At 39.4% G+C, this 12820-nt stretch overlaps 1 protein-coding gene and 1 long non-coding RNA gene across 5 annotated transcripts in view; one reads left to right on the top strand and one right to left on the bottom strand.

The window, feature by feature from the left end:
* KCTD1 (potassium channel tetramerization domain containing 1) overlaps nt 1-12820 on the bottom strand; it is a 200444-nt gene that overhangs the window by 120392 nt on the left and 67232 nt on the right. For 2 of the 4 annotated variants that reach the window (XM_065533966.2, XM_065533969.2), the window contains one exon: nt 6252-6873. The exons of the other annotated variants lie outside the window; for them this stretch is intronic. The gene's annotated coding sequence lies outside the window, so the exon portion shown is untranslated. The remainder of the gene's footprint in view (nt 1-6251; nt 6874-12820) is intronic. 4 annotated transcript variants of the gene reach the window in all.
* LOC141409046 (uncharacterized) lies at nt 3-3169 on the top strand. Its single transcript, XR_012427229.1, has 2 exons — nt 3-179; nt 1486-3169. It is a non-coding gene; the product is annotated as an uncharacterized lncRNA (long non-coding RNA).

The following is a 12820-nucleotide window of genomic DNA, read 5'->3' as shown; positions in this document are numbered from 1 at the left end:
ACGTGGTGTGCGTGCGGGCAGGGCTCGGGAAACAAAGCTAGTTCACGCCAGAGACGGCGACCCCCTGGACAGGGCCGTTTCTAACTTTCCTCTCTCTGTCTCTCCAGGGGTGGAGGGAGGAGCACGATCCAGACACCAGAACAAAAGACAGCCAGGTCTAAAATGGTGTGTCTGTTTCTGTAAGTCACGGTCTTTGTGACCTGGGGAAATGGCTTAGTCTCTAGCTTGCCAGCTAGAAAGGGAAAGCCTTTATTTGCTGAAGCGCTTTGGGATCTTCAAAGGAAGACTCTGAACTATTATTCAAATATTTGTACATCATTTAGGCTGCGCTCTTGATACTTCATTATGCTCCCCCAAACTTCTCAGGGAATTTGGATCACCCAGAAACTTTAGCATGCTATCGTCCCTTCCTCCTCCTGCCCTCCCTAAAGCCTCTTTGAAGGCACTGATCTTTTGATTATTGGAGCTTCTTCAACAGAGCCAAGGATGAGGCTTTAAGTGTCAGCCACAACGATATCCGGTGTTACTTTGCTATTAGCATGGCTGGCTTGCTTGCTTTTTTACTTCATACAAATGCTTACACATTCCAGACACATGGACGTGTAAGTAAATACATATATTCACAGAAGGATACACCTCATACATGCCTTGGCACCCCTGTGTCTATACTCCTTATGGATAGCATCGCTTCCGGGAAGCTTTGCTAACACTGCTCCATCCGCTTCAGTAGGGGTAAATGTCCCTTTATAGCCCTCTCCAGGTTCTTATGCATACATCTGTCACAGCACTTTTCACCGTGTCGCGTAATTGTGTGTTTTTGTTTGTTGTATCATTTGACTACGAATTCTTTGAAGACAAAAATTGTATTGTTTATTGCTGTTTCTCCTGTGATTAGTACAATGTATAGCACATGGTAGGAATTCAGTATATATTTGTTCAATGGATGAACGGATCCATCATCCATATTCTACTCCCTTGCTGAGATTTGGGTGCTCAAACTTGTTTCCATTCATCCATTTAACACACATATACTGAATTCCTATCGAATGAAATGTATAAAATGCATTTTAATGTATTTTTGCCAGTCTCTTGACTTCCCTTAATTTATTAATCTTTGCAAGTTGCTTTTAAGCTTTCAAGAGTTACACGTGCTCCTGGTAGCCATTTCAAACGATTCAGAAGTACATACAGAGGGGAAAAAATGAATCTGTTTTCATCATTCCTCATCAATCCCACCCGCTTCCTCCAGAGGAAAGCACTGTTAAAGCCTTTCCTCACATTTATAAATGCATATTTAAATATACCAACAAAAAGATTTTTTAAAAAAATAGGGTTATATTTTAGGATTTGTTCTGTCTTGCCATTTCTACTTAATATATAACATATCTTATTATTTTGTATATATAGGCTCAGAATATTTATTCATCAGGTATTCATCTACATATTTATTTATTATTAAAATGTTCAATGCGCTTGTTTTAACAGGTTGAACAGCGCCGAGGGTATAAAATGAAGAGTGAAACTGCCTTTGTCCATTACCACCCTTTGCTTATTCCATATCACAGAGGTAAACACTTTGTAACTGTGCTGAGTTTTAGTACTTTTGGTGGTTATCCCAGCAACTATGAATTGTTTCTTGATTTCTCAACATTAGAAAGTATCTATGAACTCCTTGATAAGTTGAAGAATTTAGTGGTTTATGTTTAGTTATTTTAGTGGTTACATTAATAACCTTATATAAAATGCTAAAATTCCATCTTGCCCCATCAACTTTACCCAGAAAATACTGGTACCCTGCTGTGCACTTTGCAGATGTTAGAACACCTACACTCTCCTTCCACTTCTTCAAACTTCTCTCATCTTCACCATCCGTCACTGTCAAGGTTTATGATATTTACATCTGGGCTTTAGTAGTTTCCATTTATTCTATCCAGTGTCTCTGCTTTTGGCTTCTAGAAATTTCTTGAAATTTCTTATCTGCTAATGACACCTCCCTTGTTAATGTTGTTATCAATCAATTCTTTTCAGGGTATCTTTGTTATCATCTTGATGAGGCTTATGGAGGTAGTAGAGACAAACACAGGTGCTTATTGTGACATCTTGAACAGGGCTCTCCTTTTCTTTTCAATGTGACTATTTCTTTTAGATAAATTCATGAGCATTTCTTAATTTTTTTTTTTTTTTTTTTGAGACAAGGTTTTGCTCTGTCATCCAGGCTGAGATGCAGTGGTTCAATCATAGCTCACTGTAGCCTTGAACTCCTGAGCTCAAGGATCCTCCCTCCTCAGCCTGTTGAATAACTAGGACTATGGGAGTGCAACACCATGCCTGGCTAATTATTTTTTAGTTTTTTTTTTTTTTTTTGTAGAGATGATGTTTCACTATGTCATCCAAACTGGTCTTGAACACCAAACCTCAAGTGATTCCAATGTCTGAGCCTCCCAAAATGCTGGAATTACAAGCGTGAATCAGCGTGCTTGGCTGAGCATTTCTTAATTCTGATCACCCATAAATTCAATGGTGTCTGTGATCTGAATTGTGTTGGAAAGAGTTTAGGGATTTGGTAAGAAGTCAATGAAGATGATTATTTCTGGGCTATCACTATAACTCACTGTAGTATTTTTCTGTTTGCCCTATCTCCACCTTGCTTTTCTTTTCTTTTTCTTTTTCTTTTTTTTTTTTTTTTTTAGACAGAGTCTTGCTCTGTTGCCCTGGATGGAGTGCAGTGGTCCAATTCTGATCTTGGCTCACTGCAACCTCAGCTTCCTGGGTTCAAGTGATCCTCCTGCCTCAGCCTCCTGAGTAGCTGGGACCACAGGTGTGCGCCACCACACCCAGCTAATTCCACCTTTATTCTTAGTAAGCAGTAATATCGGTGTTCTTCTATAAATATTTTTGCTCTTCTATAAATCACTTTTACAAACTTTGGTAGTATATTGTTGTTTACAAAAGAACTGAACTGCCTTTAATGAAAACATATTTATACTAAAATTAAAACTCTTTCAAGGATTCGAAATTGCTTGTATCACAAACTATTGTTAGTATTTGCTCCTATTTATATTCCCAAGTGGATAGTAAGCTGCTTGAAGAATTATAAAGAACTTCCAAGGTTGCATCTTACTGGGTTTTTTTTTGTTGTTGTTGTTTAATAAAACTGTTCCTAGCAAAGTACATGCCATGTAGTTGGTGTTCCATTAGTTTTGCTGAACTCAACTGAACCAACCAACCATCCTCCATTGCAGACTCCAGGCTCTAAGCCTTACACATTTCTTCCCTAGGTGACTGTATGAAGGAGCCCTTGACATGCCTGAGAAACTCCCTTTTAGTCGTAATTATATATGACTTCTCTTCCCCGCCTGTATGCCAATATTAAACGCACCCAGGAAACTGATTTCCACTACAGTGGATGCCTTACCCCTTCCAGTTGATCAAATTACACATCCACACGTCCGTGGAGGTTATCCAGTGTAATTCTTAGTACTGGGGAGCATGAACAGGGTACCAATTACTTAAGAAGTGCTCATTAGGAATTAGAAAGCAAAAATAATTACCACATGCCAATTGCATAGGAAATAGGAAGGCTTCTCAACAAAGCCAGGCTTATTTTATGCATCCCATATAGTTCCTACAGAATGTGTTTTTACCTGTTTTGTTTTTTTTTTTTTTTCAGTCCACCAAATACTGGATGCATATACAAGATGAAGACTTAATAAGTAGGAAATGTGTAGACTGCAAACTCCTTATTTGTCTCACTCCACTATACTTCCAGCACCTAGCTGGGCACGCAGTCAGTGCTCTAAACATATTTATTGGATCTTTTTAATACCTCCAGTAGAAAATAAGTTAATTTTATACAGTGTGAACTTTTTCTCACCCTCTCACAGACATACAAAGCATCCAAAGTTTTGAATGTTCAGTTAGTGTCCAATTAGTGTTGGACAAACTTGGCAATCAAAACATATTTGGTGATTGGTTAATTGCTCTATTTTATGCCTGACCTTAGGAACTAATTAAATTAAACAACAGTTTTGCAGATGACTACAGAGAAAACAAAAGTTGTAGATTTTTTCAATAATTGTCATCTGGTGAGTTCCTCCTGATTTAGATAAAGTTAGGGTTTTCTGTACTGCTTCCCCTAAGAGGTTTAATTTCCTTCTTATAATTTAGCTGTGGTCTCTTAAAGTGTAAGTGTAACATAGAAATAGTTTGGGGAAAAAGTCAGATTTTCCATAACTTACATGCAAAACCCAGAAGTTATTTCCCATCATCAAATTTTCATATTTTTATTTCTTGTTAGCATGCAGAAATATTTAATAATGATGAAATAGCCCATAAATGGCCAAGCTACAGCCTGAGAACAATAAGTGGCACTTAAAAAAGGCTTGTTTTTGACTCCAGCTGGAAGGGGAAAACTGAAGCCATTTCTTCAGCTGGGCACCCTCTCTTGGTGCTTAGGTCTCCCACACGTTGGAAGGAGCCCTGTTTATCCTTTGAGTCACAAAGGAAGTATAGGATGATGAAACCGTGAGCTACCCCCATTTTTGCCTCATCTCTATCTACTTAGCTGTGTGGAGAAGTTGGCCAACAGTAGCCTAGTCCTTGTGGATTCTCTCAGAAGCAGGTAAGTTCCAGTTTTAGTAAGGCTTTCCATGTTTCTGAGAGTTCAGGCTCAGCCTGCCCAAAGCCAAGTGGGTGACTTACAGAGGTGATTCATTGAGTCAACAAACATCTGTGGAGCACCCACCCTATGCCAAGCCCCATTCCAGGCTCTTGGTCTAGGCAGTGAGTAAGGCAAAGTTCCTGCTTGCTTCTGGCCGGGGAGACAAACAAGAATCACGCTAATGCATAATATGATGTCAGGTGTCCTGAGTGCAGTGATAACAAGGACAGGAGGGTCAGGGGATACTGAGTAATAGGTGGAAGGTGCTGTGCAGTGGGTGCGGTTTGCATCTAGTAAGGGATCTTAGGCTACCCAGTGTGATACAGGAGCTCAGTGTGGTTCCCTGGTGGACCTATCACCTTTATCATTCAGTCAGATCTAAATTCTGATGAGGACAGGGCACACTGTTTACCAACATAGCTGGGCAAGCAGTGGCTGAGAACACACTCTCAGCCTGCCTTAGTGTGGAGCCCAAGGATGTGATTGATTATTACTATTGTTATCACCTCTGTCGGCCTTGGCCATGAAGTTTGCATTGTTTCTAAATCTGATTCTAAAAGAAGCCACAGAAACTCACATACCAGAGGACACTGGGGAGGCAATGTGGCAAAATGGCTTAGAGCCTGGGTCAGTGTACCATGGCCTGCAGCTAAGCCAGCCCGCTATCTATTTTTATAGGGCCCAGGGGCTAAGGATGTATTGTATTTTACATTTTTTAATGGGCAGCCAAAACTACATAAATAAACAGATCAATCAATAGAATACTTTGTGACATGAAAATTTTATAAAATTCAAATTTTAGTGTTCATACATAAGGTTTTACTGGAACACAGCAATGCTTATTTTGAACATGTTGTCTTGGCTGCGTTTGCGCTGAAATAGCAGAATTAATAGTGGTGATAAGATTGTATGGTCCACACAGCTTCAACTATTTACGATTTGGTCCCATAAGATAGTCTGTTGGCTCTGACTAAGAGTATGGCTTGTGTTCAGCAAGGAACTGGGTATAACATTTTGGTATGTGCTGGAAAAAGAATACTATACAGATATGAAAAAGAATTAGATTTCCATATGGGTGATGTCTATGATATGTTGAGTAAAACAAAAACAATTTGAGTGTAATACATTTGACTTCTCTAAATATTCCACTAGGGTATCAGTTCCATAAGTGCAGCCCTGTGTCTGTTTCATACATGTTTTTGTTTTTAGAGATGGGGTCTCACTCCGTTTCCCAGGCTATAGTGCAGTGGTTAATCATGGCTTGCTGTAGCCTCAACCTTCTAGGCTCCAGCAATCCTCCCATCTCACCCTCCATAGTATTACTGGGAAGCTGGGACTATAGACACACAACATCATGCCTGGCTAATTTTTAAACATTTTGGATAGATGAGATGGCACTATGTCGCCAGGCTGATCTCAAACTTCTGGACTCAAGAGATCCTCCCGCCTCAGCCTCCCAAAGTGCTAGGATTATAGGCATGAGCCACCATGCCTGGCCTTTGTTCACTGTTAAAGCCCCAGTACCTAGAACCTTGTGTCCCCTGGTATACTCTCAATAAATATTTGCTGAGCTGGGCACAGTGGTACATACCTGTAGTCCCAGCTACTGGGGAAGCTGAGGCAGGATGATTTCTTGGGTGCAGGAGTTCAAGGCCAGCAAGACCTCATCTCTAGATAAATAAATACATACATATTTGTTGAATGAATGAATGACTATAACACAACACCTAGGGAGCTATATAAAATATATATGAAATTTGGTTTCATAAAAATTTAAAAGATAAAAATATATTTTTTTTACATGGCTGAAACCATCATAAATAAACGTAGCCAACTCATGATAAACTTCAAGAAATCACCAAGGGCCTATTCCTTAATGAACTCCTACAGATCATTAAGATCAACAACCCAATAGAAAAGTATGCAAATAGGGCTGGGCATGCTGCCTCATGCCTGTAATCCCAGCACTTTGGAAGGCTGAGGTAGTTAGACTGCGTGAGCTCATGAGTTCAAGACCAGCCTGGGTAACATGGTGAAACCCTGTCTCTACCAAAAAAAAAAAAAAATTAATAGGGCATGTTGGTGCGTGCCTGTGGTCTCAGCTTCTTGGGAGGCTGAGGTGGGAGGATCACTTGAGCCTGGGAGGTGGAGGTTACAGGTGAGCCAAGACCGTGCCATTGCACTCCAACCTGGGTGACAGAGTGAGACTCCGTCTAAAAAAAAAAAAAAAAACAAGTCAGCAAATAATAACAGGCAATTTATAGAAAGTAGCTGCAAATGGCTCCTTAAACCTATTTAAACATGGCCAAGTTCACTCATAAGAAAAAAGCAAATTAAACTACATGAGTTACTGTTTTTCTACCTCTCAGCTAACGAGAACACATTGTACTAGTGGAATTGTAAATTGGCAGAACTTTCTAGGGAGTACAGTTTGGCAATATGTAACCAAAATTTAAAGTGCATATATCCTTTTCTCTAATGATTCTAATTTCAGAAAGTTATCCTATAAAAATATTCACATTCGAAATGACACAATTGCATGGTTATTTATTGAGACATTGCTTATGATCCCAAGATATGGAAAATAATTTAAATTGTCCATCAACAGGTGAAATAAATTAATGTGCAGCCTACAAGATACCATGCACCTCTAGAAAAGAAAGAGGTGACTTTTCATGTATAGATATGGAAGGATCTCCAACATATGTGAAGTATGAAAAAGTAGAATGAGCATGTATAGAATAATACCATTTTTTTTAAAAAAAAGATTTATATGGAGTTCTTTGCATAGACTATCTTTAGAAAAAATACAGAAGAAATTGGTAGTAGTGGTTGCCTTTGAGAAGTGTAACTTTTACAAATATAATTAATATTGAAATATGAACATGAATTCAATTTAGAGAAAAAATGAGTATACATAGAAAAATCCGAATGAATATAAACAAACAACATTACAGGGAATTTTCAATTTTAAGTTATATATTTCTGTAATGTTTAATAGTAGATGGTAATTTTTTAAAAATATGATGGAGATAAAAGAGAGCAAAAGTAGGTTGGGTGCAGTGGCTCACACCTGTAACCCCAGCACTTTGGGAGGTCGATGCAGGTGGATCACCTGAGGTCAGGAGTTCAAGACCAGCAACATGGTGAACCCTGTCTCTACTAAAAATACACAAATTAGCTGGATGTGGTGGCAGGCGCCTGTAATCCCAGCTACTCAGGAGGCTGAGGCAGGAGAATCACTTGAACCCAGGAGGCGAAGGTTGCAATGAGCTGAGATCACACAATTGCACTCCAACCTGGGTGACAGTGCAAGACTCCGTCTAAAAAAAAAAAAAAAAAAAAAAAAAAAAAAAGGAGCAAAAGTTTGCATGAGCTTTCAGTCAGAGATAGGGGTAATAGGACTTACTGTGACAGCTACTACAACTACCAAATCATCTAACAAATGTAATCTGGCTTCATGTGTGACATTATTCTATGCAAATGGTACTCTCTGATGTACTCTGTTTCACCTTATAGGAATTCAAAAGCACTTGGCCATACATAAGTTCCATTAAAGAGGATAAAAGTTTATTTCATCTGATGCTGCTATCATCTAAATCTTTAGCACAACAAAAATACAATGAGGACCTAATGAGTTATTTCAGCTATCATTTTGATTACATATATTAACAGGTGTCTTAGGAAATTTAAAAATATCCTTTCTGTTTAAGAAAAGTTATCCAACTTCTTTCTCCATCTATCAAAATACGAAAGTGGCTCCTCAGGACGCTGGAGGAAGGCCTTGACATTCTCAGTAATGGTAGCTGTTTTCTTAAGCACAGGACAGCCACCCAGCTTCCCTGTAAAGGAGTGCCAGGCATTTCTTGATTTTGAGTTGGGTCTGTTGTTTTGCATCCTCATGTTAACATCAGTCCGCAGATCAAGACATAAATCCTATAGAGTGGCCGTCTTCGTATTTTCTAGAATCCAGCTGGGTTTGGTGCCAGACCAGAAGGTTTTGTGTATTCGAAGTCATTTCTCATAGGAAAGACCAGGGTTCTGAGGCAATATTGGGATTGGAGTGAGGGCTTTGAGGGCTCATCAAGTGTGCTGGCAATACCCGGAACAGATATTTCTTGGCATGGATCCACCTATGTTACCCAATACAGTAGCCACTGGCCATGAAATGTGGCAAGGCAAATTGAGATGTGCTGCAAGTATAAAATACAGACTGGATTTTGAAGATTAGGGGCATAAAAGGTAAAATATCTCACTAACAATGTTTTATATTGACTACACATTGAAAATAATTTTGTGATGTACTGGGTTAAACAAAATATATTAATAAAATTAATTTTATCTGTTTCTTTTGACCTTTTTTATGTGATCACTAGAAAATTTAAAACTACATATGTAATTTGCATTACATGTTTGTTAGTGCTAAGTTAGGGGGTTTCCTATTCATTAGCTCTTTCAGTCATTCACTTGACAACTATTTATGAGGAGATTACTATGTGTCAGGCATTGAGCTGGGTCCAGGAGGCATCATGACAAATGAGACACAGCCCCAGCCTTTAAGGAGCTTTCATTTTAGTGCAAGAGGAAGATGAGAAGTACTGAGACAGGTATTCACAGGGTGTTTTGTGAGTACCTAGGAGAGGGGAGCCCACTGCACTGGCTGTGTAGGGTTTGATGATGGAGGCTGAGGCAAGAAAGGGTTCCCGGAGTAGGTGAAGTATAAACTGAGTGCTGAAAATTGGCAGGAATTAACCAGATCAGGAGAAAAAGGGATACGAGAGAAAGGTGTTGCAGGCGTGGAGAACGGCATGAGAACGGCATGTATAAGACTGGGAGGCAGAGAGCGCAGCTCCCTGTAGGAGGAGCATGTAGTCCTGCTGGAGTGTGGGGGTGAACTGAGGGACTGTGGAGGTGGCAGGTAGGTCTAGATTGCAAGGAGCCCCTCTTCTAGGTGTTTCCTGCTTCTGACTTTGGGTGATGCCTCATGAGCATTCCAGGCCACTCTTGCCCTGGTCTGATGCTGCCCCCCGATACCAGGCTGGAGGTTGCTTTGGGGAGCCAAAGAGAAAAGTGAACTTGGCTGGACCCCTAACTGCCCCACCTGTGTAGCCAGGACCTCCATCTGTTGGGAAGGTACATTTCTTGAACATTTCAGCCACCAGCATACTTTTGGCAACTAATGCCTTTTAACAAACAAGTTTTCAATTACGGTAAGGTCATTATCTATCCATATTGGTAATATACTTAAGGCCTAAAGTTACCATCCAAATGGAATTTTCTACCTGTACAAAGAATTCTGTGTTTGACTAAGGCATTGCAATAAATTCTAGAGTCAGAAGTTTTTGTTCAACTATTTAATGAGTGACTTTAAACAAGGTAATTAACATGCAGGGGCCTCTGTTCATTTTTTAATAAGAGTTTTCAACTCAGTGATCTCTAGTTTTCTTTTAGTTTTAACTTTCACAGAGTCTGGTAAATGGTGTGCACACTAATAAATAATTATCTAACTAGGAAAAGGCCAGATACAATACCAAGAAGGCAAAAATGGGATTTCATTCAGTTTAATGGTCCAAGTCAGAGAACCAATTATATATTTTGCAATTATTATTCAAAGTATCATATTTTATTGAATTACGCTGTGTGACGCATCTAATTAAAAAAAAACAAAATTGGCAAATGAAAACAATAAGCACCCTTTGGACAGATTTTCTGTGGTAGTAATTTTTAAATCTCCCAAATATGATTAACTATAGTCGAAACTTTAAAAGTACAGGTATGCTTGGGCAACATAGTGAGACCTTGTCTCTATTAAAACAAAACAAAACAAAACAAAGCAGATTAGCTGGGTATGGAGGTGCATTCCTAAAGTCCTAGCCACTTGGCAGGCTTGAACCCAGGAGTTCAAGGCTGCAGTGAGCTAGGATTGGGCCTCTGCACTCCAGCCTGGGCCACAGAGGAAGACCCTTTTTCTTAAAAAACAAAACAAAACAAGCAGTCTCTTCAATTCAATTGTTTTATTGTATTTCGCTTTATAGCAATTCAAAGATACTGCATCTTTTACAAATTAAAGGTTTGTGGCAACACTGCATCTAGCAAATCAGTCAGCACCATTTTCCCAACAGCATGTGCTGACTTTGTATCTTCGTGTCGTGTTTTGGTAATTCTCATAATTCTTCAAACTTTTTATTATTATTAGATCTGTAATGGTGATCTGTGATCAATGACTTGATATTACTACTGCAATTGTTTTGAGGTGCCATGAACTGCACCCATATAAGACAGTGAACTTAATCAGTAAGCGTTGCATGTGTTCTGCCTGCTCCACCAACCAGCTGTTCCTCAGTCTCCCTCCCTCTCCTCAGGCCTCCTATTCCCTGAAACACAACAATATTGAAATTAGGCCAACTGATAACCCTACAATGGTCTCTAAGTGTTCAAGTAAAAGGAAGAGTCACATGTCTAAATAAAAAACTAGAAATGATGAAGCTTAGTGAGGAAGGCATGTTGATGGCCGAACCAGGTGGAAAGCCTTTTGCACAAGTTATCTAAATTGTGAATGCAAAGGAAAAGATTTTGAAGAAAATTAAAAGTGCGACTCCAGTGAACACACAAATAACAAGAAAGCAGAACAGTCTTATTGCTGATATGGAGAAAGTTTGAGTGGTCTGGATGGAAGATCAAACCAGTCACAACATTTCCTTAAGCCAAAGCCTAATCCAAAGCAGGGCCCTAACTCTCTTCAATTCTATGAAGGCTGAGAGGGGTGAGGTAGCTGTCGAAGAAAAGTTTGAAGCTAGCACAGGTTGTTGGTTCATGAGGTTTGAGGAAAGAAACCATCTCCATAACATAACAGTGCAAGGTAAAGGAGCAAGTGCTGATGGAGAAGCTGCAGCAAGTTATCCAGAAGATCTAGCTAAGATCTATTTCTTCAATAAAGGTGGTTACACTAAACAGATTTTCAATGTAGATAAAACAGCTTTCTATTAGAAGCAGATACCATCCAGGACTTTGATAGCTAGAGAGAAGTCACTGCCTGGCTTCAAGGGACAGGCTGACTCTCTTGTTAGGGGCTAAGGCAGCTGGTGATTTTAAGTGGAAGTCAGTGCTCATTTATAACTCTGAAAATTGTAGGACCCTTAGGAATTATGTTGAATCTACTCTGCCTGTGCTCTGTCAATGAAAAACGAAGCCTGGATAAAAGCACATCTACTTACAGCATGGTTTACTGAATATCTTAAGCTCCCTGTTGAGATATACTACTCAGAAAAAAAGATTCCTTTCAAAATATTACTGCTCGTTGACAATGCACCTAGTCACCCAGGAGCACCGATGGAGATATACAGAGGAGAGATTAATGTCGTTTTCATGTCTGCTAACATAACATCCATTCTGTAGCCCATGGATCAAGTAGTAATTTTGACTTTGGAGTCTTATGATTTAAGAAATCTATTTCATAATGCGATAGCAGCCATAGATTATGTGATTCCTCTGATGGACCTGGGCAAAGCAAACTGAAAATATTCTAGAAAAGATTCACCATTTAGATGCCATTAAGAACATTTATGATTCATGAGAGGAGGTAAAAATTATCAACATTAATAGGAGTTTGGAGGAAGGTGATTCTGACCCTCATAAATGACTTTCAGGGGCTCAAGACATCAAGACATCCGTAGAGGAAGCAATTGCAGATGTAGTGGAAATAGCAAGAGAACTAGAATTAGAAGTGGAGCCTGAAGACGTGACTGAATTGCTGCAAGCTCATGAGAAAACTTTAAGAGATGTGGAGTTGTTTCTTATAAATGAGCAAATAAAGTGGTTTCTTGAGATGAAATCTACTCCTAGGGAAGATGCTGTGATCCTTGCTGAAACAATAACAAAAGTTTTAGAATATGACATAAACTTAGTGATAAAGCAGCAGCAGGGTATGAGAGAACTGACACCAATTTTGAAAGAAGTCCTACTGTGGGTAAAATGCCATCAAACAGCCTTGCATACTACAGAGAAACCTTTCACAAAAGGAAGAGTCAATCAATGTGGCAAAATTCATATCTGTCTTAATTTAAGAAATTGTGGCCGGGTGTGGTGGTGTGCACCTGTAATCCCAGTACTTTGGGAAGCCAAGGCCGGCTTGAACCCATGAGCTCCAGGTTACAGTGGGCT

This window comes from Macaca fascicularis, chromosome 18, assembly GCF_037993035.2.
Source record: "Macaca fascicularis isolate 582-1 chromosome 18, T2T-MFA8v1.1".
In the NCBI taxonomy this organism is placed as follows: Eukaryota; Metazoa; Chordata; class Mammalia; order Primates; family Cercopithecidae; genus Macaca; species Macaca fascicularis.
The sequence above is the reverse complement of the archived record's forward strand: the minus strand, read 5'-3'. Positions and strand labels throughout refer to the sequence as shown.